Source organism: Bombyx mandarina, chromosome 03 (assembly GCF_030267445.1).
Source record: "Bombyx mandarina strain Sakado chromosome 03, ASM3026744v2".
Taxonomy (NCBI): domain Eukaryota; kingdom Metazoa; phylum Arthropoda; class Insecta; order Lepidoptera; family Bombycidae; genus Bombyx; species Bombyx mandarina.
In genome coordinates this window covers 1,484,287-1,510,894 of record NC_143210.1, presented here as the reverse complement: position 1 = coordinate 1,510,894, position 26,608 = coordinate 1,484,287, and the positions used below count along the sequence as shown (strand labels likewise).

Sequence of the window (26,608 nt, the reverse complement as noted above, 5' to 3'; positions counted from 1 at the left end):
TAGTTTAACAAAATGAACGCTTATTAAGTTGTGCTATGTACAGAAGTTAGAATTGAACCAAGCAAGACTTGTTTAATGGAGAGTTTTACTGCTGAAAATATTAGCGGTAACTGTTGTGACTGTCGCTAGTGTCATGAGCAACCGACTGTCTTCATAGACAGAATGTTCTGTTGGACCATAATATCGCCAAAATCAGGAAAAGTTTGTTTTAAAAGAATTTGTTCATATTCATTGGCTTACCTAAAAATTCAATGATTGTGTCAGAAATCATCACTACCTCTCTACCAAAAGATTCACCAACTATTTTTCTTTGTGGGAAGCTTTTGGAAGGAACATAGTTTAAAAGTCGTTATTATTCTATTTCAATACCTACATACGGTTTTGGCAGAACCTTGCTACAAAAAAAAAATGCAATGAAAACAACTGAGGACCAATCACTTCCATAAGCTACAAAGAAAGTCCTAAAACGCAGTTTATCGAATCCCATAAGCGAAGAGCCTTAGTCGATTTTTCCCATTGTAATGAAATACATTTTTGGACGGATCATAAAACGCGGTCCTACGTTACCCGAGGCGGACCATAGTCGTAAATCAATGCGTCATTTTTTGAAAAGTTAACGAAAAATATGGAACGAATACTGGAAATTAGCACATTTTTCTGACAGCACCGCCGGACTGTTGGGACAAAAAAAAAACAACTATATCTACTCTAGATATCATACGATAACAAAGAACTTCTCTCAATTCCCTGTAGATTTGGAAAAAACATTGTTGAGAATGTTTACTGGTGGTAGGACCTCTTTTGAGTCCGCGCGGGTAGGTACCACCACCTTACCTATTTCTGCCGTGAAGTAGTAATGTGTTTCGGTCTGAAAGGTAGGGCAGCCGTTGTAACTATACTGAGATCTTAGAACTTATATCTCACGGTGAGTGGCGCATTTACGTTGTAGATGTCTATGGGCTCTAGTAACCATTTAACACCAGGTGGGCTGTGAGCTCGTCCACCCATCTAAGCAATAAAAAAAAATGTGAAAATTTTCAGTACTTGTTCCAATAGAATATTTATAGAAATCTTTATTATGAGATCAACCAGCAGTTATAGCATAACCATTTTATTTTAAGTATTATAAAATTATATTTCAATTATAGTTATTGTTAAATATGTATCTAGTTATTTATTTGTAATTACTTGTTTGTAATCTTTTTACTCTTCGGTTTGAATACCCACTGAGTTTCTCGCTGGATCTTCTCCGCGGGTTGTGGTTCCGATCCGGTGGTAGATTCTGCGAAGCACTGCTCTTGTTAGGGCTAGTGTTAGCAAGTTCTCTCAGGTTGAGCCCGTGAGCTCACTTACTCGGCCGTGCGTAGTTGGAATAGCTCCCTAGGCTACTAACGATTAGGTAGAGGGAAAAAACGTTTGAATCGTGAAACATTATTATGATCAGGATATCAGATACTGTTATATATTTAATTGTATATTATTTTCAATGTAAGAGATTCGAGCCATAAGTTCGAATTCGGCTTGAAAGAATCGCAAGTTTTTACATGTATTTTAGCAAAAATAATTTTTGCCTGTTTGCAAAGTGATAATTTTGGTGTAGTGCTTCATTTGAAGATCTATACCTGGTGTAAGGCAATCAAATAACGAAAGGTTGTGGTGCTTGGGATCAGTACCACAATAAAATCTGGCGTTCATCAGCTTCTATTTTTGTATTGCAAAGGACAAGTTTGCGTAACTTTGCATACGATCATACTTTCTCGCTTATATTGCTTTCTATTGTCACATTATATCAGAGTTTTTTTTTTATTGCCCTTGTAGGCAGACGAGCATACGGCCCACCTGATGGTGAGTGGTTACCGTCGCCCATGGACTTCAGCAATGCCAGGGGCAGAGCCAAACCGCTGCCTACCATTAAGAGTTTTGAGTATATTTTCTCATTAGCTACACCTGTGTGCTTAGTGCGAGTTTCTTAATGTTCTCAATAGCGTAAAAGTTAAGCCATTTTTGTATGCAGTTGGAATAGCGCCCCTAGCGGCAAACGTACGTAAACGATCCCATTCCATACAAATTGCAGCTAACTTTTACGCTATCGAGTACGTTAAAAAACTCGCACTAAGCACACTGGCCTATGTCCAGTAGGGGTCATCCGTGGGGTGATGATGACGAAGCCTAGCAACGCTTTGCTCTGATTCAGTCTGATATTAATTATATTTACATCAGATTTTGTTAATCGGTTCAAATTTTATTGCGCTCTCTCTGTTTTTGTAGAATTAAGTTGCCCATGTTACTCCTTATCACATCAGCTATCATTTTTGTGATGGCGAAATGTTTCAATTTGTATGAAGCGAACCGTTGAATACTTAAAGGATAAATCTTAATATATTACGTTAAAATAACTTTTCTCATCGCTTGAAGCGTATAAATAGAGGTTTGATAAGGTTTCCTCGGCCGTGTTCCGTCGCGAGTACAAGACGTAATGTTCTTGATTGATTTACGTAACGTGTTTTTGTTGTGTTCATGGATTGAAAGTGTATCATCTTACATCATGTTTTTGTTCAACAACAACAAAAAAAACAGTTCACGTTGATTTTGCTTGTTTTTTTCGTGAATTATACAAGTCAAAGTACCTACAGCCAACGTGACGAGACATTTGAAATATTAACACTGTATTTTCTTTATTATGCAAGATATTTTTAATTGCGCTTTTTTATTTTTTTTTATTAGCAGTAGGCAGCGGCTTGGCATTGCTGAAGTCCATGGGCGACGGTAACCACTTACCATCGGGTGGGCCGTGCGCTCGTCTGCCTACAAAGGCAATAAAAAAAAAAAAATACTATCATACATTCGTGAGGTCTGTTTTATGGTTAGTGGTTACTGCGAGCTCTTGTCACTGACTTTTTTGATTTTGCGAGCCGTGACGAAAAACAAAATTAAACAAACGGGATTTTTCATATAGAAAGTTATGTAATAGATTCACTTTGACGAAGAGAGAACTGTATATTATGTATGTGTGAGGAAAGAAAGAAAGCGGAATTGTCGTAACTTGAAAAAACCAACTTTAAACCAGAACCATAAGTATAATGTAATTAGGTAAAAAGTGATTTAATTTAAAGTTATAACGTTTTCACTTTCTCCCGTCGATATAGCGATAGAAAAACCTATTAATTTGTTGGTTTGTAAACTCGTTATATGATGAGTTAACTAAAGATCGTAAAATCGACCCTTGTTGCCAAACAAGTACTCTCAATAAGCTATCAAAATTTAATGAACGTTATGACTCTTCTTCCTTCGAGCTTTCCTTAAGTAAGGATATTTATATGCCAGGCAATGGCGCGGCTATGCCCTTGGTATAAAATGACGTCATAAAATGACGTCATAAAATGACGTCATAAAATGACTCGCATATGCGTCTGCCTATTGAGCCTCAAACGATTTTTATGTCTTAAACGACCTCTATTATTTTTCATACAATTAGCACTGACGCATAACAAAAAGCTAGACTATCGTTCTCCGAAATGATGTGAATTAGGAAAAATAACAGAAAAACAAGAAAGAGAGACGCTTAAAAATGTTTTTAATACGCTTTTATCGGCTCGTATCTATCTATGTAATGGACTATTTCATGGTAATTTTTACGTAACGGCATGTTTCAAGGAACGATGACAATATAATTTTATTACTTTGGCGCATTTTAAAAAAAAGCATCGAAATTTATATTTCGGCTTATTATTCAATTATGTTTTTATAGTTTTAAAGTATATTCACTTTCTCGTATTACGCTGCGTAGTGGCAAACGTAGGCAAACGTTCCAACTGCATACAAATTTGAGTTAACTTTTACGTTATCGAGAACGTTAAAAAACTTGAACTAAGCACACAGGTCTTGATGTCCTGAGCGGTTCCATTAGGCAGGTCTCCATGGCCTACATCTCGAGTAGTTTGCTTTCTGGGTCATCCATCGGCAATGCTTTTATAACCGATATGGCTATTCATGGTTCTGTTGTATGAAGATAGATAGAAAGGTCGAATGTAGGAGGGTAACTAATAGGTTTTTATAGTCGGTGAACACGAAAATTGTTTTGTTTTTTATAGAAAGTAGCAGAAATTGTGAATTTTGAAATAGGTATGAATTTGGTATATACCGATAAGTTTGATTCATGTCTGCGACTCGTTAATATTTCGGAAATTATGATTTTTATTAATTACTGTAGAGGGTTTAATGCTGTAAAGTCTTGAGAAGCTTATTACATATTCTAGATGGTTAGTTGAGTCCATTTCATGGATAAATACCGCTCACACCACAATAGAAAGTGATTATCCGCCCCGAGACAAGTTGGTATGACATTAGTTTCAACGATATTTGAACAATAACGACCCTTCAATGGAGGAATGTACCAGTACCTCGCGCCGCTAAAGACGGTGCTACTAAGTCCGATAGGCATATAACATGTCCTACCAGTACTACAAAATGACAAAAGGACAAGGAATTCGGGTGACGAGAGCTGATGCAGTATATTGTGACGGTTAGTGGTGTGATTTTGGCTCTGTCATTGTTGATGCTCGTAGAGCCCGTTGTTAATAAAACAATCCAAACACAAGCGATGTAAGTACCAATTCTACAGTTGGCTGAATTGTCTGCCTTTTGATAATAACACATACACTGCTACACAACCTTATGTCATTATGAGGAAAGTCAATGAAGTATATCAAAGAATATGAAAAATATTAGATTGGAATTTCACTCAAATCTGTTGTTTGTTGGATTGCTTGGATCGTTTTGTAATTTATATTCTTAATATATATAAATCTCGTGTCACAATGTTTGTCCTCAATGGACTCCTAAACTACTTAACCGATTATAATAAAATTCGCACACCATGTGCAGTTCGATCCAACTTGAGAGATAGGATAGTTTAAATCTCAAATTATAGTCGCAATTTTAATTTATTGCTAATTATTTGTTTGTTATTATTTGACAGTCACAATTATCTGTTAACTCCAAATGATTCTAACAGATGTCGATACCTTTCGACTGGGTTGAGTAAGTAATCAATAGATGGCGCATATATGGCAAAACAACGTTTGCCGGGTCAGCTAGTTAATTATAAATATTGTTTCGTTTTCTCTTATTCTGTACTCGTAATTATATTTAAGACAATAACCTCGCATATAAATCGGGACGAGCAAATTGCGTTTGCATTTATCTTACCTCAGTGGCTTCATTGTTTTAGGTGTTTTTTCCCTACCTATTCACTGGTAGCCTAAGGGACTATTTCAGTTACGTCCGGACGGGTAGATGAGCTTACGGTCTCAACCTGACAGAATTTGCTAGCACTAGTCCTAGCAAGAGCAGTGCTTCGCAGAATCTACCACCGGATCGGAATCGCGATACATTGAGAATATCCGCCGAGAAACTCAGTAAGCTGTGTCGGGTTACTTCGCTCGTCGAACTCATAGTCTTAATCGATAAGTTCGACGAGGACGGTGACCAGTGCTTAGAGGGTCTAAAAGCACTGAAAGTGGTTCCGGGGTATCTGACAAGACATGCTTCGGACGACGCCGGTTTTGCGTCGCGTGTTTCGGATAAAATTTTGTTTTGTCGACGTTGCATTCTTTCAAAACTATTATCCAAGAGCATTTTAATAAATTATAATTGATTTTATTCTTAATTTTGATACCGAAACTCACGAAGGTTATGTGTAGGTAGTCCAGGCACGTCTCTTGCCAACGATTCTTTGACGTGACTCTCGTAACGGGGTTAGGTTATGGCGCGCATACCGGGGGCGCAGCGAGGGGCGCGCCGCGGCAGTTCTCCCGCGACGCCGGCGAGCCTCAGACGCCGGTCTCACAACCCTCCCACCACGGCTGCAACATAAACCATAAACTATTTGAAAACTGAACGCGCTGTGCATAATTGTGTTGTAATAAAAATATTACGCGTGGCTTTGATAGGTGAGTTTTATTTTTTTAAATATTCAAAGCGTTCCATTTGAGAACCGTAGCGTCCGACAGATGGCGTCCCAGTAGCGTCGTATTGCAGCTGTAATGGTTTGGTAACTTTCTTCGCGGAAAACTTACAATTATATAATTGTAGTCAAAAATAGTCTCTTGGAGTCTTTTAATACAATGAATAGTACTTTATCTGTGTAGGTTTTATAGATAAAACATGTAGATGTAGATAAAACAAATACCTTAACCAAATTATTAGTTATTAGTGTTAATGCTTAATAAGAATTTAGGTTCCAAGTTGAGATTAACTTGGCTTTCCTGATAGCTAGCTAATTTTAGGCCAAAAATAGTCAATTAAAGTCATTTGTTTTGTAGTTTTTATCTAATCTGATCCTATTATCATTATGTGTGTATTTTAGTGCAACGTTAGTTTCCTGAAGTTCTATTTAAAAAAAAAAACATTTAGTCAATAACATATTATTACTTAATTTAAGATTAAGCTCAGTGTCAACTAATTTTAACTGCGACGAATTAGCTAAGAAAATATGTGTGAAGATTGACTTACATCGTGAGTGATGTTAAAAATTGAATTCATTCATCTTTACATGTCGCGGATTGCGCTCCGAATTTTCCAAGCTGACAGTTTTTCGTTCGTGCAATATGTAAGGAACAGAGTGGACAGTTCGAAAATGCTTCTTCAGGAAGCTCACCATTGTTGAATGATCAGTGATACTGAGATCACCGAATAGCCAACGAGGTTCAGCTCATTCCTTCAATGCTATTTCGGTTTGTTATGCTGGTACTTCATGACTGTGGTCACTTGCAGAGACATTTTCCTTTAGCCGAAATTCCTACCCAGACTGTCTATAATTCGTATAGATAAGCCGTGTTCTTATTATAGCAGTATTCTTGAAGGATAGAGAAAGATATGTCTTCCTTAAACTGTTCTCCGTCGACAATTAAATACGTCATTACTGATCCTCCCGATCCATTAACGGTGCTTTTAGGTACCACAAGCACCGTCCACGTCGAAGCCGTCGCTTGCGACGAAGGGCTCGACGATCGAATTAACCCATAGACACAGCCCACTGAGTTTCTCGCCAGATTACAGTGGGTCGCGTTTCCGATCCGGTGGTAGATTCTGCGTAGCACTGCTCTTGCTAGGGTCAGTGTTAGCATCACTCCGGTTTGAGCCCCGTGAGCTCACCTACTAGTTAGGGTTACGCTGAAATAGCCTCTCATGGCTATCAGCTTAGGTCGAAAAAAAAAAGATAATTACAATATGACATTATGCTGGATTCGTCAATGATGAACACCCGACTCCATTTACCCTGATTCCAATTAAATTTATTTGCATGTAAATTGGTGAGTTTATTACTATAATTAGGGTCTATTGGCTCATGAGTCTTTGGTTTTTGGTTTTTAGGCCTTTTAGCAGTCTCAAGTTCTAACGGTGATTCTCATCATCATGTGCTCCAACTATCTGAGTGGTTTTTGTGTCTATAGATACATATGTCAGAGGACACAGCGATCTGTTGTCAGTTGAAAACAATGCGAACGAGATTGATAGGAAGTTTTCAGGGTCTTATAATATCATCTTCAAGACGATAGTATAGACGAAAAGAATGAGTTAAAAGGGTAGTTGTGTAACTTTGTTTTGTTAAGTAAAGATTTATCAAAAACCTCCATCTAAATTACGTCAATAGTAACTCTTTATTTGCGTGGTTTGAGATATTTGATTGCCGTTATAGGCAGACGAGCAAACGGTCCACCTGATGGTAAGTAGCAACCGTCGCCCATAAGCATCAATGCTACAGGACATAGCAAAGCTACTGTGTTTAACTATGGGAACTAAAGCTATTATCGTATAACTAGTAAAATGGATTATGTAACTCGCTTAGATTACGATACGTCTTATTTATTGGCCTTAGGCGGTAATTCCCAAAGGTAACCGTGGCGACGTGTAGCGCGTTTAAGATATTTTGAGAAATGATTCCGTCACTCGATCTGTAGATCTGCGGGAATGGGCCCCATTTAGGCAAGTCGCTGTTTATGGTTAGCTTAGCTTAGGCAGCAGAAAAAATGACCTTTTTTGTTTTCTGGGCCGGGGACCGAATCTTCTACGAGGTCCCCGCGCCTAAAGAGCGCTTGGGGTATGTGGTGCCCGACGGTCCGCAGATGTTGGGAGCGGACCGCGGGTCCAAGGATGGTATTCAGGGCCCTACCCACTAAACGGCTCTCCTGCACTCTTGTCCAAGCGTTCAATAGACCCCGTAACATGTATAATGTATTTTCTGTCCTATGAACGGGCTATTTTTTCATGGAGTTCAAATCGTCCTGTTATTTATGTATGACTTAACTTGTGTTTTCTTATTGCTTTTTAACTGATATTGTTATCAATGGCGTTAGCATTTCCCCTGGGAACTGCTTGAACAGAATTTCATATTAAAAAACAGACCTTCATAATAATTACATTTTACTGGCGTTTTGTTAATCCGCATGTGTATGTACCACAATTTAGGATGTAGCAGTGGACCAGCCCTTATTGAATTCAACCGAGACTTTTATTTTATGTACCTCTCTGCGGGGCCATATTTAATGATTAGCGATTTAAGCAACAAAACCCAATACCTATTATGCGAATTCTTTAAGAACGGTTACGGCGATTATATAAGAATTAGTTTGGTTTGTAGGGCTTAAATTTATTATGGCAAGAAAAATAAGAATGCCCTGAGAATATTATCCTTTATTATCAGCTCATCAGTTTCGTTGCAAATTACAGCCTGAAGGAACTTTTCGGAAACATCTTTCCCGCAAAATGTGGTCATTTCACCACCATCTGCACCTAGTTAATCCGATCCACCCCACAAAAGGTGGTAATTAATGTAAGTACATTATTGGGTAAAAAATCGCGACACTAAATCAGGCCTACGTCCCTTCCAAACTGTGCCATTAACCCCATTTAAGGTGTCGTTTCGCTCGTCGCATCGTGCATTCGTATGTGTTCCCCCCTTAGTTTTGTGAGGGTCTGGGATGTTGAGTAAATATTAGCGAATGTCTGTGTGCCGAAGCTAATGGTTTTGCGTTTTGGCTTTTAAATAATACTGCGATTAAGCCGTCTGTTTTAGAGTCCGTAACTACAACTCAATTTTAATGTTAGATTATTATAGACGAGAATTGTTGGTCTCCCGTATGGATGTGGTTGGGTATGTACGGGTCGTCCGGACTTGTAGCGTAATTGAGGTAAAGATAAGTATGTACCTGAGTAGGCGCCGTCGGTGTTCGGATAGTAAATTAAAATCGACACCTTGCACACTAATGAAATGTTTATTACAACTAACACTTAGTCCACACGAAAATACAACACAGTCTATATTATTATTATAATGAAGAATAGAAGGTTACGAGCACAGAAGAGATACAGTTTATAGGTAGTACACAGAAGACACTTTACACTTTACGACAATACTATTACAATAAACACAAAGCAAGCGCGTTATCACAAGAGATGCAAAAGCTTCGAAAACAATAAACCGTATATAATTAACAAAAGCGACGTGCGTTCAGTACGAGGTAAGTTTCGACTGGGGGGCGTGGCTAGCCGCGATCAGCTGCGCCAGAGTACATTTCCCAGCTACCCGCGATATTCCGTTCAAGCGCGTGTGTCCACAGCGTGAACGAACGGGCGACCAGCTGATTGACGCGGCACGATAAATTGTCGTGTGTGTATGTCTTTAATATATAACGTAGTAATAATATATTAATAGATATGTTATATGTGTGAATGTATATTCTGTCTGTATTAATAATTATATGAAATAAATATATTATATAAGTTTTATATTGTGCAGAGTAAATGTGTATGTGCATGGAATGTGGGATAAGCCCACAGGTATCGATCTGCGTAATAATCTAATAGTAGTCTAGGACATTAAAACTTTCTTTCAGTTTTTTCAAATTAATTAATATTATGACGAAAAATTATTCATTAAAAAAACCGGACTAGTTATTGATCAAACGACGTAAAAATGATTCACTTTTGAATAACAACGTCCATTAGATCTTTATTTTTATTGTAAAATCGGATGAACGTTTTTACGGCCCACCAGATTTTAACTTGGTCACCGTAGCCTTGAGAGGTGAGGTCGAAATCTATATTATTATTATTATTTTTTTTTTATTGCTTAGATGTGTGGACGAGCTCACAGCCCACCTGGTGTTAAGTGGTTACTGGAGCCCATAGACGTCTACAACGTAAATGCGCCACCCACCTTGAGATATAAGTTATAGAAATATGTTCCCCCTTTACAAACCGGAATGAATGACTGGGCTGCGGGCGTAAGGGATAGGAAAGTCTTAACTAGCCTTACTGCCTGCATGCAAAGTTATATTGACCGTCATAACCAACAAGAAAGGTGATTATAAGTCTCGCCCGCCCATTAGTTTATCGTCCGTAAATTTTTTTCTGGTAATTAATATCCAAAAACAAGTCACCTAAATTTACTTAATAACCTATTCACATTCTCCTAAAGCAGCGTATAAGATGCGGGCCTATGCCTTTATAGTCCACAAAGAAACGTAGGATTTTAACGAGAAACGTTAGCGTAATTACTTTATAATTTGGTTTTGTGTTTTGTTTGACTACCCACATGTTCTTGTAAGTATTAGTTGCTTCAATAATGTGTGCTTACTTAATTATTTTATCGTGTCATGAACAGCGAAGGTAAGAGAAGAAGATGGTATATTAAATGTAGCAAGTGAGGGCTGGCATAGGACAGGCATGAGTGAGGATGATTGGAGCAGTCCTTTACCCAAAAAAGGGTCAATAGTTAAAATTATTTGTCTATTTGTACTGAGGTAAATTTATTAAGTGTGAAGAGAAATAAAGTTTTATCATTATTTACGCATTAATAAAAGTAGCGCGTTTCATTTTTGTGTACATTTCTGTAAACTGTTTGACATTAGCTTATAAGTTCGCTTAGTTATTATGTGACTTCAACTATCTAGAAGATCTACCCTCGGACAAGATTTTATATCCCTTTCACACTGGGACTCCTGATCGCGTAGCGTTATACAATAGGACCGACAGTTGGACCAATAGTCGCACATGTTAAAATCAATAATTGTTTTCACTTCACTTGGGAGCGCCGTGTCATTAAAATAGAGTGGATGGTTAAATCGGGCACATCGCCTTTTGTGTACAGCCTGGCTGTGTGACCGCAGCCCTCGTTCCCCCGGGCCGATGTGGGCTCGCAAACAAGACCCAACTAGGGCCCTCCATTGTGTTTACAGCATAGATGTCTTTGAAACTGACGTGATGAAACCCGTGTCGTGTATAGGCTCGAAGTTCTAATGTAAAGGCTTTGTTTTTATGTTTTATTGAATACTTATTAATGTCCTATGTTCGTTCCGGACACTCGTCGATTACGAAGAGCTGCTGTTAAGTGAGTACTGGAGCCCATAGACATCTACAACGTAAATGCGCAGCCCACCTTGAGATATAAGTTCTAAGGTCTCAGTATAGTTACAACGGCTGTCCAACCCTTCAAACCGAAAAGCATTACTGCTTCACAGCAGAAATAGGCAGGGCGGTGGTACCTACTCGTGCGGACTCATAAGAGGTCCTACCACTAGTTAAAATCGTGTCAACGACTCATATAAATCGAATAAAATACTTTATTATTTTAAAATTGTTTATTGGAAACGAATTTTTCATGATGCGCATGCAGTGCGACGTCACGCCGCGCGCTTATTTACAAACACTACATAAGCGCAACGTGTGAATGTGTTGAACGCGAGCTATATGGTAGGCGGAGTGGGGGTGTTAGGTTTTATTTTCGTTACGGAATTTCTTGATTAGGCTCAAAGCCCGCGATATAAGTATGTACATTAAAAGTGCTTTTTTGTTTGTTACGTTAGATCTGTTATAGGATATATGTGAGCGAATTTCGTGAAAAATCACACAACATCGTGTTACACGAAGACGTACGGTAGACAGGAGTGTCAGAACACGCGGTTCCGACGTCTGACGGCCGCTAACGATGGCTGAAGACACGCCCAGCATATGTATTTATATTCGTGTGTAGTTAAATACCTTTGTTCGTGTGATCGTTATTGTATATGGCAGCTGTAACACAAACTTTTTCCGTTATTTGCTGAGTAAATTACTCGCTATTAAATTTGTACAACTCTACTTTTTTCCTTTCTTTTTTCCCACACATGACCTTAAAGCGATTGGAAAATACCGTCAGCAGATCCATTGTGGTTTTTGAGCGCCATGAAGATCTTTTTGACAAACTAGATCTAAAGAGACCTAGGCACTAGGCAAAGAGTCAGCTATGCTAAAACATTTGCGTCTAGTTTTAAATATCAAAACATAATTAATAAATAAAAATTAATGGTTAATAAATTTTTATGACCTGGTAACTAAGACCTTTAGGTCAAGTCTTATTTTAATAAACATTAAAAAAATACTTCATATAAAAGAGATGTTGTAAAAAAGTGTTTTTTTATTGCATAGGTGGGTGGACTAGCTCACAGCCCATCTAATGTTAAGTGGTTACCGGAGCCCATAGGCTGTTACGTTACGTTTTCGATTGCAAATAGTTCGACTTCTGTACTGTCCCAATGTGTCCGGCGACATTCATATTGAAGTGTCTATGTTCGCTTGACGTCTAGATGTATCCACGTCTTATTCTGAGCTAAACCAGTCATCGCTCTCGTCGAACCCATCGCTTGCGACGAAGGGCTTGACGAGTAAATTAACCCACAGACACAGCCCACTGAGTTTCTCGCCGGATCTGCTGAGTGGGTCGCGTTTCCGATCCGGTGGTAGATTCTGCGAAGTACGGCTCTTGCTAGGGTTCGTGTTAGCAAGGTCGTCAGGTTTGAGCCCCGTGAGCTCACCTACTAGTAAAGGTTACGCTGAAATAGCCTCTCAAGGCTATCATCAGCTTAGATAGGAAAACTCGAAGCCTCCTAATTAAGTTTTAAAGTTATTTGCAAAATGGGTTGCACTATAAATAAGAACAGTAGAATTCTGCCCGTAAAGTGTAAGACAATGTCAGGAACACATTTTCACTGCACAATATCGGCCAGACAGGGAGCGGTTCCCCTACTTATTGTCACGCCTTATTGTCAATTAACATCGTCCGGGCTGTGTTCGAGTTGAATTCCATTTTGTTTCAACGCAGCGCAACGTTGTGTTACAGATTAATTTAATTTAGCGGAATAGTTTAAAATGAAAAACATGTTTTTTTTAAAGTTAATATGATTGTTATTTTGAATGAAGGTCATGTTCTGTTAAAAGTAGCAGTGAAAATGATAATAAACCTAACGATGGACCCTAGAAATCTTTCGGAAAGTAAAAGGAAATCTCATTCCGATCGTTATTCGATAGAACCATCAATATGTAGTTTGCCCTCTGCAAAATCGTTCCTTGATAAAAATCTTCAAATATCTACACATGTATGTGGGATTAGCTCAAAGTAAAATACATTTTTTTGGAAAAGTAACATAATTTAATATAACACACGTCCTAAAATGTTCACACTTCTAATGCCCGATCGCCATCTTAATCATCTCCCTTCCGTCCCTTTTTTCCACATACATCCATCCCTTTCACGCTAAGCGTTCCGTTTCCCACATGTATGTAGTCATTCAAACTGACGTAGGATAATTTAATGCAATGGTATATGTATAGGCATGTGTAGGTATACGGTAATATATTGTATATATGTAGCCACAAGGTAGTAGAAGCTGTAGCTATTATGTAATACAAGATATTTGACAAATGGCCCAATCCCGATAAAGACATTATCAAGACCTACTTGCGTATAAATAAGTTCCGAACAACAAATTGGATTGTCGAAGCGTCGGTCTGTCGAGCGATATCACCAGTTCGGTGGTTGATTTTCACATTTTCGATTCCTCCAAAGATTATCAAGAATTCAATTCACTCGCGATTAAACCTACGCTGAATCTAAGATTTAAGTTGTGAATTTCTGAAAATCGCAATTCGTCGGTTTCATAAACATAGATCGGACGTACATAAGTAGGTCTAGTAAAGCTCGAATTTATGATGTTAATACGACAGCAGGAGATCAATGTAGAAAAAAGCTGCAGTCAGAGAAAAATGGAACGACGCAATAAGTCACTTTGTGAAATACAATAGAAATAAGACCGCGTAGAGGTTACGCCGTAGCACCTCTACGCTTCCGTCCGTATCTCGCTCTACGAGTTGACAATTGTGCATTTAATTTCTTCGTTCATAGCCGTATTGTTGCGTTGTAGAGGCTTTGTAGGATCATTAACCTTGCAGCTTCTCGTCGAACCCGTCGCTAGTGACGAAGGGTTCGGCGAGTAAACTAACCCATAGACACAGCCCACTGAGTTTCTCGCCGGATCTTCTCAGTGGGTCGCGTTTCCGATCCGGCGGTAGATTCTGCGAAGCACTGCTCTTGCTAGTACCAGTGTTAGCAAAGCCTCCTAGTTTGAGTCCCGAGAGCTCACCTTCACGTTAGGGTTACGCTAACATAGCCTCTCAAGGCTTTCAGCTTAGGTAAAAAAAAAACCTTTCAGAATTATGTTTATATCGCAATTACATGCTTATAGGCAGAAAAGAGTTGGGAAATTAGGAACACTTAGGAATAAAGTTCAGAATATTTAAGACGCTCCTTGTTATTGTTATTATGGTTTAATAATGGACTGATGATCCGTCCTCAAAGAACTTTGGACGACTAATTTTCCAGTACAGGTTCCAGCGAGTTGTTTCAATGAATCACCACTGGTTTTTTGAAGAAAGGCAATTTAATCAAAATGTTGTTACGCGCTGGGGTTCGGGATAAATAAATGTTCCACCAAAGTATAACTTTAAAACTATATTTGTACTTAGAACACTTAAAACACTTCACAAACACTTTAAAATTCTCAATTCACTTCTTCCGCTTCGCTTCGGGTGATCCGTTCGCTGTTTCGCTTCGAGTCGTTCCGATTACTAACTGACTGCGTGCCATCTCTGCAACGTTTTTATAGTCGAGACGAAATCCCTAGAATCGTCGAGAATGTTCCACGAAAGTCGAGTATTGTGTGTTTCCGCTATATGAGAATAGATGGCGATGTACTCCTCGAGCTATCCTTCGATATTCGTTCGGCTGTTCGGCGATAGATGGCGTTATTCTTACCGGCGTAACAATATCATTTCCCTCATATATGTTTTGGGAACACACATTGATAGCGCAATTAAATTTTCACAACTAATAATTATAATATTTTTGTTAACAGGTAAGCTGGAACACGTGTACAGCATCTAAGACTTCGATCAAGGTCTCACGGTGAGTAATATTACCCTCAATCAAATCAAGTAAATTTTTTTTTATTCAACATAAATGAAAGTACGTACTTGTTGAACGTCAAAAAGAAACTACCGCCAATTCACAAAAACTAGCATCCGTCCTGAGAAGAACTGGCAAGAAACTCAGCGGGCGTGTTTTTTTTTTTAAAGTTATAGTTTTTTTAAATATTCATGTTTACAAGAGGTATTATAATGGGCTGTGTATGTATTAATATTAATAATGGGTAGGTATTATAAATGGGCTCCTATAACCTTTTAACAGAAGTTGGACTATCGTTGCTTTGCCAGCAACGTCAGAAGGATACATAAAGATAAATTTTCCACCATGGTCATGTCGCCACGACCTGGGTGGCGCTCCGTTGTCTTCTATCGGAGACGAGGTGAAGGGAACCGTGCCCGATAAGAGACGCTTGGGACATTGTACTTTTTAGAATCTAAAGTGTGTTCATGCTATACTTGCTATACTAGTTAGCATTCCAAAGCCGGATACTAGCAAGTATCCGGCTTTGGAATGAACTCTCTCCTCCATGGTGTTTTCCGAGCGCTATGACATGTCCTTCTTCAAACGAGACTTGCGGAGAGTACTTAATGGTAGGCAGCGGCTTAACTCTACCCCTGGCAATGCTGACGTCCACGAGCGACGGTGACCACTTACCATCAGGTGCGATGTATGCTCGTCTGCCTACAAAGGCAATAACAAAAAAATATATATATGCTATCATCCTTTCTTCTTTCATCGGCGAAGTAGTCCTGCCTTCGAAGCGCAGGACTGCCAGAGAAGAGAGGGCACTTATCAGAGTGGAACGTGACCTCGTTCACTCAAGCCCGTAAAAAAACAGAATAGAACAATAAAATTGAATGGACCGTTTATAAGAACTTGTGGAGATATAAACAATTTTAAAAATCTCGGCCTTTTTCAATTTACTCGGGTTGCTCGCTACTTATTCTGTGCACGATGAAGTTCTAAACAGTCCTGTGACACTCGTAGCCTGCGACACGTAGCACTCCGTAGCACTTTGCTACGCGGCATTGTTTATCGTAGCGAGTTTATTTCCTAGAAGTTTGTCTTTTGTTAAATCTTCGCGTGAGAACGTGTATTCAGTATGCAAGCTTTTAGACTGGAATTAAGCAATCTTGGGAAGTACGTGCGTGGAAGTTGTCTAGCGGCTTGTTACGATGATATCAAGTGTAAGTAATGCTAATTGTGTTCACGGGTGCTCACGATGGCATGTATATTTTTAAACGAAACCTAACCAGTTAATCCGTTGCAATTGTCAGCCATAAAATCGTTAAGGGGTTCGTAGATTTGACAACTTTTGTTTCTATAGGTGTGTAGGGTGTCCTGGCAGATATCGTCTGGTAGGTCGCCCTGCAGGTAGGTATAAAAAATATACGAAGTATTCAATTCAAAAGTCGGTAGCTGATAGACGTTCCTCTGTATCAAGCTAGGTCGTTGACCTTGCTTTTCAGCTGATTTTTATCGAGGGTTTTTTTAATCATGACCACATGCAAGCACTCTGGGTCTGCGGAGGGACTTCGGTTCCCTCTGTATTTTATACCGTATGTTCCATGGGGAGTGCTCTGAGGAATTGTTCGAGATGATACCAGCATCTCGTTTTTACCATCGCACCGCCCGCCACCGGAGTAGAGTTCATCCATACTACCTGGAGCCGCTGCGGTCATCCACAGTGCGTTTCCAGAGATCTTTTTTGCCACGTACCATCCGGCTATGGAATGAGCTCCCCTCCACGGTGTTTCCCGAGCGCTATGACATGTCCTTCTTCAAACGAGGCTTGTGGAGAGTATTAACCGGTAGGCAGCGGCTTGGCTCTGCCCCTTGCATTGCTGAAGTCCATGGGCGACGGTAACCACTCACCATCAGGTGGGCCGTATGCCCGTCTGCCTACAAAGGCAATTAAAAATAAAAAAATAAAAAAAAAAACGCGTTCCGAAATGAGATTTTCCTATGTACGGTGTATAATGAATGGTATCTATCGAATGGTGTAGAAATGGATAGTACGTTTTTTTTTATTGCTGAGAAGGGTTGACGAGCTCACAGCCCACCTGGTGTTAAGTTGTTACTGGAGCCCATAGACATCTATGACGTAAATGCCGTCACCCATCTTGAGATATAAGTTCTAAGTCTCAGTATAGTTACAACGGCTGCCCCGCCCTTCAAACCGAAACGCATTACTGCTTAACGGCAGAAATAGGCAGGTCGGTGGTACCTACCTGTGCGGACTCACAAGAGGTCCTACCACCAGTGAACTCCGCGGTTGCTAGCCACTTAGCTGTTTCCTTGGCATTGCTGACGGTCCATCAGCGACGGTCAATGCTCACCACCAGGTGGACCTCGTCCTCGTCTACCTCCCAAAGCAGTCTGTGCTGCATGTCTATTCTTCTACAGTCACAAACATGAGTATAAATTTACGCCATCAATCACGACGCGGTCCACAAAAATCGATTCTTAAGTGGCTTTTTTTTGTCCCCAATAACTTTTGTATAATAATAAAATACACACAGCCCTATTATGTATACCTAACTTATTGAAGAACTAAAAGATTGGTAGTCGAAAACCAAATAAAATTGGATTGTATTTTAATATTGAAGTTTTCTAAAAATCTTGCTGCTACATTGTTCAGTAAAAGCTTTTGTGAAAAACAAGAAAGTATATTAATAAACATCTACCTCTATTTTAATATCGAAATATTACTTTTCCATCAAAGAAACACACAATTAAACTCTGAAAAGATGAAAGTATTCTTAGATAGATATAAAACTAAAGTCATTATTAAAAGAAAAAATAGAATCTATACTTATTTATTTTTATTAATATTATAAAACTGAAGAGTTTGTTTGTTTGAACCCTCTAATCTCAGGAACTAATGGTCCGATTTGAAAAATTCTTTCAGTGTTAGATAGCCCATTTATTGAGGAAGGCTATAGACTATATAACTTCACGCTAAGACCAATACAAGTGAAGCACCAATAAAAAAGTTTCTAAATAGGGGCTTAAATAGTTCCTTAACATTCTATAATTCAGAAATATCTTCACTTTCTACCTAAAGGAAGTGGGGGTAAAATTTAGCGTTATGCTAAAGTAACTATTCCACGCGGACGGAGTCGCGGGCAAAAGCTAGTTAGATATAAAAATAGATGAGAACAACTGGTATAAAATGCTTACCGAAGTTCGTGGATATCGCGTATGATTTTAGAGACTACCTGTTCATATTTCAGTTGTTCGGCTTTCGAAATAAGATCCTCTTTGTTAGTACATGGATTGTATTCATCTTTAACTTCACGAATAGATTATTATTGGAAGCCTTCACACTTCTCAATTCAGCTTATTTCTTATTGTTAGTTCAGTGAATGGTTCCGAATGTGAAATAGAATTTTAGCTAATCCCTTATGTTTTTGCCTTGTTGTTTCTGACGGTTAAAATACTTAATTTTGTTGACTTTGATTAGATTTCGTATATTATTATAATAAGTTGAGAAAGCAATCGGATTAGCGCATCGAATTACGCATTAAAATAAAAAAGCATATTTTATGATTCTAATTAGAAAGTACTTTAATCGATAAGAAAATATTTTAGTAAAGATTACAATGACATTAGTTACAAAACGACGTAGCAATTAATGTTCTTAAGATGGTATAGAAACTGCAGTAGAAAAAAATCATTGTATATTTTGCATCCTAATGAAGGTAAAGCTATGAGTTCAGAGTTTTCATCCTTGTCTGTTATTTCTATACACAATTCTCCTGAACGACCTCTCGCCACATCTTTCACGTCGCAACTTCGTTCGAAGATCTGTCATAACTCGTTTCTGTTTTTCCTTCTTGATATATTGTGGCTCACACGACGGAGTGGAGATAAAAAATAAACAATCCATTAAATATTCAGCTCTGTACAAGGGCATTGACGTCATCAGTCACTCGGCCTCTGTCAACGGAACCCTTTGAGGGCGCTCTGACGCTGAAGCCGAAATTAATACTGAAAGCTGCGTTCTAAGGGTACTTTTTTTTTGATTGATTTCCGTCGGGATTTGTGTACCGAAATGTATCAAATTGGTTCTTTAGTTCGGAGTCTGGCTTTTTGAGACTTAAAGTCTCTTAGCTTTGTTTGTGAGTACATATATAAAGCTTTGTACCAATCTTGGAGTCTATTTATAAAGAGAAACCGAGAATAGTGCTCAGCAATTGCAGAGGCCTCTGTTCAGCAGTGGACTGCTCTAGGCTGATGATGATGATGATAATGATAATGATGATGATGATGATGAAAGGACATATCGAGTTGAAGGAAATTTTAATGTTCGCATGTATTATACTCTTAGTCGAACCTCCAGTTAATAGGAGCAACTCTAAAATATATTGTGTAAATACTGTTTCATGTTTTAAATCGATAAAACATTTTTTTATTTATTTCTTAGATGGGTGGACGAGCTCACAGCTCACCTGGTGTTAAGTGGTTACTGAAGCCCATAGACATCCACAACGTAAATACGCCACCCGCCTCGAGATATAAGTTCTAAGGTCTCAGTATGGTTACAACGGCTGCCCCACCCTTCAAACCGAAACGCATTACTGCTTCACGGCAGAAATAGGCGGGGTGGTGGTACCTACCCGAACGGTGATAAAACATGAATGCCCTTTAGTACAGTATAATTTTTATGTATTCAATCTCTGTCAGGAACTAATCTGTGAGCACAGGACGAAAATGCTTAGCGACCCCTGACCTTAATCAAATAGACATCAACGTGCCGAAGTAATAATTGAGACAAAACTTTAACCGGGATCAAGTAAATAATTAAACTAAAAGCGTCACAGATTTCCCTCAACTTGGACTTGTGTTCTGGAAGTTCGCATGAACTTGTACACTTCGCCGCGAAACTTTTGTACTCAGGAATCCTGTCACGGAAACAGACTTGGTGTGTACAGTTTGTTTACGTTGAGTACGCACGGCGAATTCATCATATCGTCCTTTGATGGTAATGTTGATGTACGCGTGTGGCGGTAACCATCATACTTACTGGTGGTAGGACTTCTTGTGAGTCCGCGCGGGTTAGTACCACCACTCTGCCTATTTCTGCCGTGAAGCAGTAATGCGTTTCGGTTTAAAGGGCGGGGCAGCCGTTGTAACTATACTTGAGACCTTAGAACTTATATCTCAAGGTGGGTGGTGCATTTACGTCGTAGATGCCCATGGGCTCTAGTTACCACTTAACACCAGGTCGGCTGTGAGCTCATCCACCCGTCAAAGCAATAAAAAGAAAGGTATTTGACAGAAGCCTGAATCTCGCTTACGACATTTTCAAGATAAGCTTGATTATATACAAGTTCCGAATCATAACATTCGGACCGTCGGTATATCGAGCAATATCACCCGCTCGGTGGAAGATCTTTCTTTCATCGTTAAACATAAACGCGTAAGGTTCACCTGGTGTAAAGCGGTTACAGAAGCTCTCAGACAATCTGAATGACGTCACTCTCCTCGAGAGATGAAGCTTTACGCTAGCGCTACGTGAAACCGAATGTCTAGTTTGCCGGAAAAAGTACATAAAAACCAGTACGAATTATATCTTTTGCTTGTTAATCTGCCTTTTGGTGTCGCGATTACGCCGATTTTCATTTTTTTATTCATTTATAAAAATGTAAAAAAATTAAATATTTTCTTCACTCATTGATTGTAAACAAACGAACCATGCCGGCGCCTGGGCTTTCATTGTCTCAGTTGCCACCGGCATACGAAGTGTTAAAAATTGATTGAGAAACAATTTAAGACCTAACTTCACCGGTAGTCCACAACGGCGCGGCGCCCCTACGTGCAAGCGTCATTAAATATTCAGGGGCAGCCCTTGTCAAGTCTGTCGCCCGACGGTGCAGTGCGCTGACCCGTCCTGACACGCACACATGAATCTTGCAAATACTAAATTGTCGACGACATTCTTGCTAACTTCATTTTGCTCTTACATCGGTATCGTTCCTAATTCTTCCTTGTTTTTTCCCCTACATATTCTGGTAGGCACGGAAAAGCGGTAAGACAACGTTATTTGGCTGGAGGCACGGTTGGAGGCAAGGCAGCGGCTTGACTTTGCCCCTGGTATTGGTGAAATCCATGGGCGACGGTAACCACTCACCATCAGGTGGGCCGTATGCTCGTCGGCCTACACGGGCAATAAAAAAAGCCTTGAGAAGCTATATCAGCGTTACCCTAGCGTGTGGGTGAGCTCACGAGACTCAAGCCGGAGGTGTTGCTAACACTGGCCCTAGCAAGAGCAGTGCTTCGCAGAATCTACCACCGGATCGGAAACGCGACCCACTGAGAAGATCCGGCGAGAAACTCAGTGGGCACTTGCTTGCCTCACAGCCTTGCTGTATAGCGATATTACTTACGGACATAACACCGTTGTTTCAATTGCACTGATAACTATTGGCCAACCCTATACCAGAACGCTCAACTTTTCACGGGAGAAATAAGCAATATGGTGACACTAGTCGTGTGAACTCACACTTTATGTTATCACTAAATTTGGCTGCTTACCGCTCAACTTATATCATGTAGCTAAATATAAGAAATACACCTACATCTATACTAATATTATAAAGCTGAAGAGTTTGTTTGTTTGAACGCGCTAATCTCAGGAACTACTGGTCCGATTTGGAAAATTCTTTTCGTGTTAAATAGCCCATTTATTGAGGAAGGCTATAGGCTATATTATAACATCACTCTAAGACCATTACAGGTGGAGCACCAATAAAGAATGTTTCAAAATAAAGGTTTAAATAGCTCCTTAACATTCTATAATTCAAAAATATTTTCACTTTCTACATAAATGAAGTTGCGGGTAAAATTTTGCTTTATGCCTAAGTAACTATTCCACGCGGACGGAGTCGCGGGCAAAAGCTAGTACTCTTATATACTGAAACTAGAAAAGCTAAATTATTCAGACCACGAAGTAGGCATCACTCTCGTTCATTCTACTCATGAGGATCGACCCGAAGCGATGTTTTACAACTTGAAATAAGTTTTAAAGCATCACGAATAGTTTATTTTGTTTTACTACAATCCTGTATTTATAACGTAGGAATTAATTGCTATACGGAAAAAGTATAGTTGATTACATTGCAGATACAGCTGTCATTTAGCAGTGGCAATTATTGGAAGGTACTATACTGCGCAGTCTTAAAACACTACGTTACCGATAATGACATCTATAACTTTGGATCTGTAAGAAATTCTTAGGCGATTACGGTTGATACATGTGATTATAGGCACCTTAATTCAAATGCTGAATAACATAGGCTAAGTAAAGTTTGTGCGCAAATGGCCCGTGAGTTTTACTAACTTTGAATAATGGTTCACTTAGTCACCGGAGCTAAAAAATAAAAGTGTCAATTTAGAGATGCCCTAAATAAATATGTCTCCCGAGATAATCCGTAATATATGCGGCGCCGTCCTTGTCTAGACGATTGTAGAGCATCCAGAACTGTCTTTTGATCTCTCGTCTTAAAGCAGACGAAAGTTAAAAGTCAGATCGCTTATTTTTGATGGGTTTTTTCTGTCACACCATCCAACTATGGACTGCGCGTGGTGGGAGGTTTGTGAGCACGTATTGGTCGGTGCCACTAGTGTGCTTACTTCTGTTATGTAATCATGCATTGTGGTTTGGAAGGTGGGGCAGCTGTTTGGTAATACCATTGAGACTTGTACTGGATGTCTCAAGATACACATTTTTATGTCTAAGAGCTTTAATAACCACTTAAGGCTACAGCTCGCTTGCCCCTTCAATATTTGATGTTTCCTGTAGGTTTAAAGCCCAAATAATTTATTAACCGATTTATCTTGATAGCGGTCGCACGCGTTTTTCAAATCACTAATTATTTTTGTAATCCCTCAATATAAGCAATTTAACCGTCTGTAATGTTATAATTAAGATAATCCAAAGTCAATACTATAATTTATATATTTGAACGATCCCTGAAGTTCAAGGTATCGAATCTGAACGAACTTGTAAGGCTCATGATGCATGAAGACAGACAGGTCGTTGTTAAAAAGAAAACTTAATTTATAGTTAGAAATAGATAAGTCCTCGTAATAAACCTTCGGATCCATTCATTCTCTGTTAGGAGGGTCGATGATGTTCGTCTCAGAGATATCGGCAGACGTCGAGTCTAGACTGCACGCTTTAAAGCACTAATAGCCTAAGCTACCAGTATCAAATGTAAATTTAGCTTTCAATTCAGTCGTTAGATTTTTCGATACATTGCACAGAGAATAAAAAGATATACATTTTATTTGTTAAAAAAAATAAAAGTGTCTAATTTAGAAGTTGGCTAATGTTAGACTTAGTTCGACTAACTCGGTGGAGCAGAATTTAACGTCCTTTCTTATGATTGAAGTATTACTGGTGGCCCCGAGCCCTTTCCAGTTTCACCAAGACAGGTGGACGAGGCAAAGGCTCAGCCAGGAGGGGTGGGATTTGCTAACGGCTGCCCGAACGCCTCCGAAGGAGACTTAACAACTCAAGAGCAACTCTTTCACGAATGAATCTACTACCGGATCAGAATCGCGACCCGCTGAGAAGATTCGGCGAGAAACTCAGCGGGCTGTTGCATGGGTAAGGTTGCACCTTTGCCGAGTTTGACGAGTGTGGTTACCGGGGTCCCTACTCCTAGTGTTAGAGCTGAAGGCATCTCATGCAAAAGTTATTGGATCTGATGGATCCGTAAGGACGTGTCTAGGGCGTCGACGGTGACTGGCTCCTGCGTGATCAGGTTTCGGGGAGTAGTCAGCGGCGGCAACTAAGGCGATTATAATGACGATTTAGCGTCCTTGGCTGCCGAGGGTCGTTGGTACACTACTTACATAGGGCAACATTTGTTTGATAAATAAGTCTGTTTGCTCTTAGTCTGAGTGCTTAATTAAATCTTAGTTTGGAGTTAGCTAACCGCGTGTGATATGATTTTCGTTGAGCCCACGGGCCCAGCCGTGGGTGACTGCTAGTACTAAACAAACAATCGGTGACAAATCACACACGGTCATTTGATCCTTAGCTAGGATTTCCCGTATCATGGAAATCAGTTATAACTAGATAATTATATAAGTTTAATATATAGATTAAATATATTTGTAGAGTTTCTTTACTGTTAAGACGGGTTGTTAAGATGGCCTCGCGCCCCCCTGGTGTTAAGAGGTCACTGGAGCCCATAGACATCTTCCACGTAAACATCGCCACCCACCTTGAGACATGAGCTCTAAGGTCTCAGTTCAGTACAACGGCAGCCCATATCCTTCAAACCGAAACGCATTATTGATTCACAGCAGAAATAGACAGGGTGGTGGTGGAATATGCCTCTCATAGAGAAACTCATTAATTTTGACTTATGCGTATTGAATGTGTGGATTTTGTTATCTGATAAATAAATGAATAATAGTTGTTATTTTAAAGAATGTCGGAGCGTCGAGAGAAATGAATTAAATTTTCATTTTTAACAAGGGATTGTGTTGACACGTGTATCAAATCAAATCAAAAAAGTTCTATTCAACATAAATGAAAGTACATACTTGTTGAACGTCAAAAGAACTACCGCCAATTCACAAGAACTAGCCCCGTCCTGAGAAGAATTGGCAAGAAACTCAGCGGGCATGTCTTTTTTTTTATTTTAAATATTAGATTTTTGTTAATATTGGATTTTTTAAAATATTCATTTTTACAATAAGTAATTATAACAAAACAATTATTACAATATTGAAATGCCCGGAGCGAGCAACTCATTGCCACTTTGTGCAATCTTCTAGATAATAATTGACTTTATAGTAAGCTTTATTGCACAGATGTTCTTTAACAGTTTTCTTAAACCTATGTATATGTAGGTTCTGAACATCTTGTGGGATTTTGTTGTACAGGCGCATGTATACCTTCATTCCACCACCGATCAGTCATGCGCTCGTTAAATTAATTATTCGAACTAATCTCATAATAACATGCTATTTGATTGGTTGAAAAAATCAGCTTGTTACTACGCATCTGTAATATTGGTTGCCGGCAAAGCGAATACAAAGCGACTTTCCAAGCAATTTTATTTTGCACTAGCTTTTGCCCACGACTTCGTCCGCGTGGAATAGTTCACAAATAAATATGCAAAATTAAATGTATATTTTTCAATATTTCTGAGAGATTTTCTTAATATTTGTTTCCGTAAGAACCTTGTACAGAGTATTAGAAAACTACAAAAAAATAAATAAGCCAAATCGGTCAAGCCGTTTTCATGTTATGTCGTGACAACGGAAAACGGGTTTCATTTATATATATATAGATTACGTTCCAATATAATTAATGTTCTTAGAATCTGGAAGCTAGAGAGGAGGGTGCCACAGTTCAGTGAACTATGAGCGAGTTCACTAAACACAACTAATAATTGAACCACGTGTACATATGTATACAAAGAACAATAAAGCACCAGGAAGTTTCCAAAACTGTTCTAACATGTTTTGATTGACTCGATGGTGCAGTAACTGTTGCGTCGAGGGTTCGAATCCCACAAACATTGTGTGATGAATAGGTTTGCTTGCTCTTTGTCTGGGTGTTTATTATCTATATATGTATATATTTTATTGGTGGCAGGTACCACACCACCCTGCCTATTTCTGCCCTGAAGCAGTAATGCGTTTCGGTTTGAAGTGTGGGGCAGCCGTTATAACTATACTGAGACCTTACAACTTATATCTCAAGGTGGGTGGCGCATTTACGTTGTAGATGTTTATGGGCTCCAGTAACCACTTAACACCGGATGAGCTGTGAGCTCGTCCACACATTTAAGCATTAAATATATACATATATATGTCGTAGGCAGGGCCAGGGATGGCTAAGCGGTAGTTTCCGTCATCACTCGTATTTGGTTGAACTCAGTTTATAAAAAGTCAATAAAATCTTTTGAATAATAATTATTGAAACTCAACACACACAACTTTCACAATGACAGGATAAACCAACAGTTTCGTTGCACATACGGACAGACCGACTGACTGACTGACTGACTGTCAGAGACTCGCTGCTGAGACGGACGGAATCACTGTCTGACACGAATGCCACGACTCTGTCCACGTACCGCCATTTTATAACTGTGGCGTTACGGAGTCTACCCTTCATTTTGTGATATTTATCAAAACAACATTTCATCATTTAAAATAATAATCAAAACCACCGTCTCAATATTACTAAAAGTCGTCAACCACGACACGGCCATTCTGTCACTTTGACGTTTGTGTATCGTTGATATTCCGAACTATTGACCCGGATGCGACATA

At 39.2% G+C, this 26,608-nt stretch overlaps 1 protein-coding gene across 10 annotated transcripts in view; it reads left to right on the top strand.

The window, feature by feature from the left end:
- Positions 1-26,608, top strand: part of bsk (mitogen-activated protein kinase dJNK) — a 113,507-nt gene that overhangs the window by 23,367 nt on the left and 63,532 nt on the right. For 5 of the 10 annotated variants that reach the window (XM_089736404.1, XM_028184567.2, XM_089736403.1 and 2 more), the window contains exon 2: positions 15,231-15,280. The gene's annotated coding sequence lies outside the window, so the exon portion shown is untranslated. Of the gene's footprint in view, positions 1-5,801; positions 5,952-15,230; positions 15,281-26,608 lie in introns of those variants that run through there. The other 5 variants (XM_089736386.1, XM_028184552.2, XM_089736401.1 and 2 more) reach the window with 3 other exon arrangements.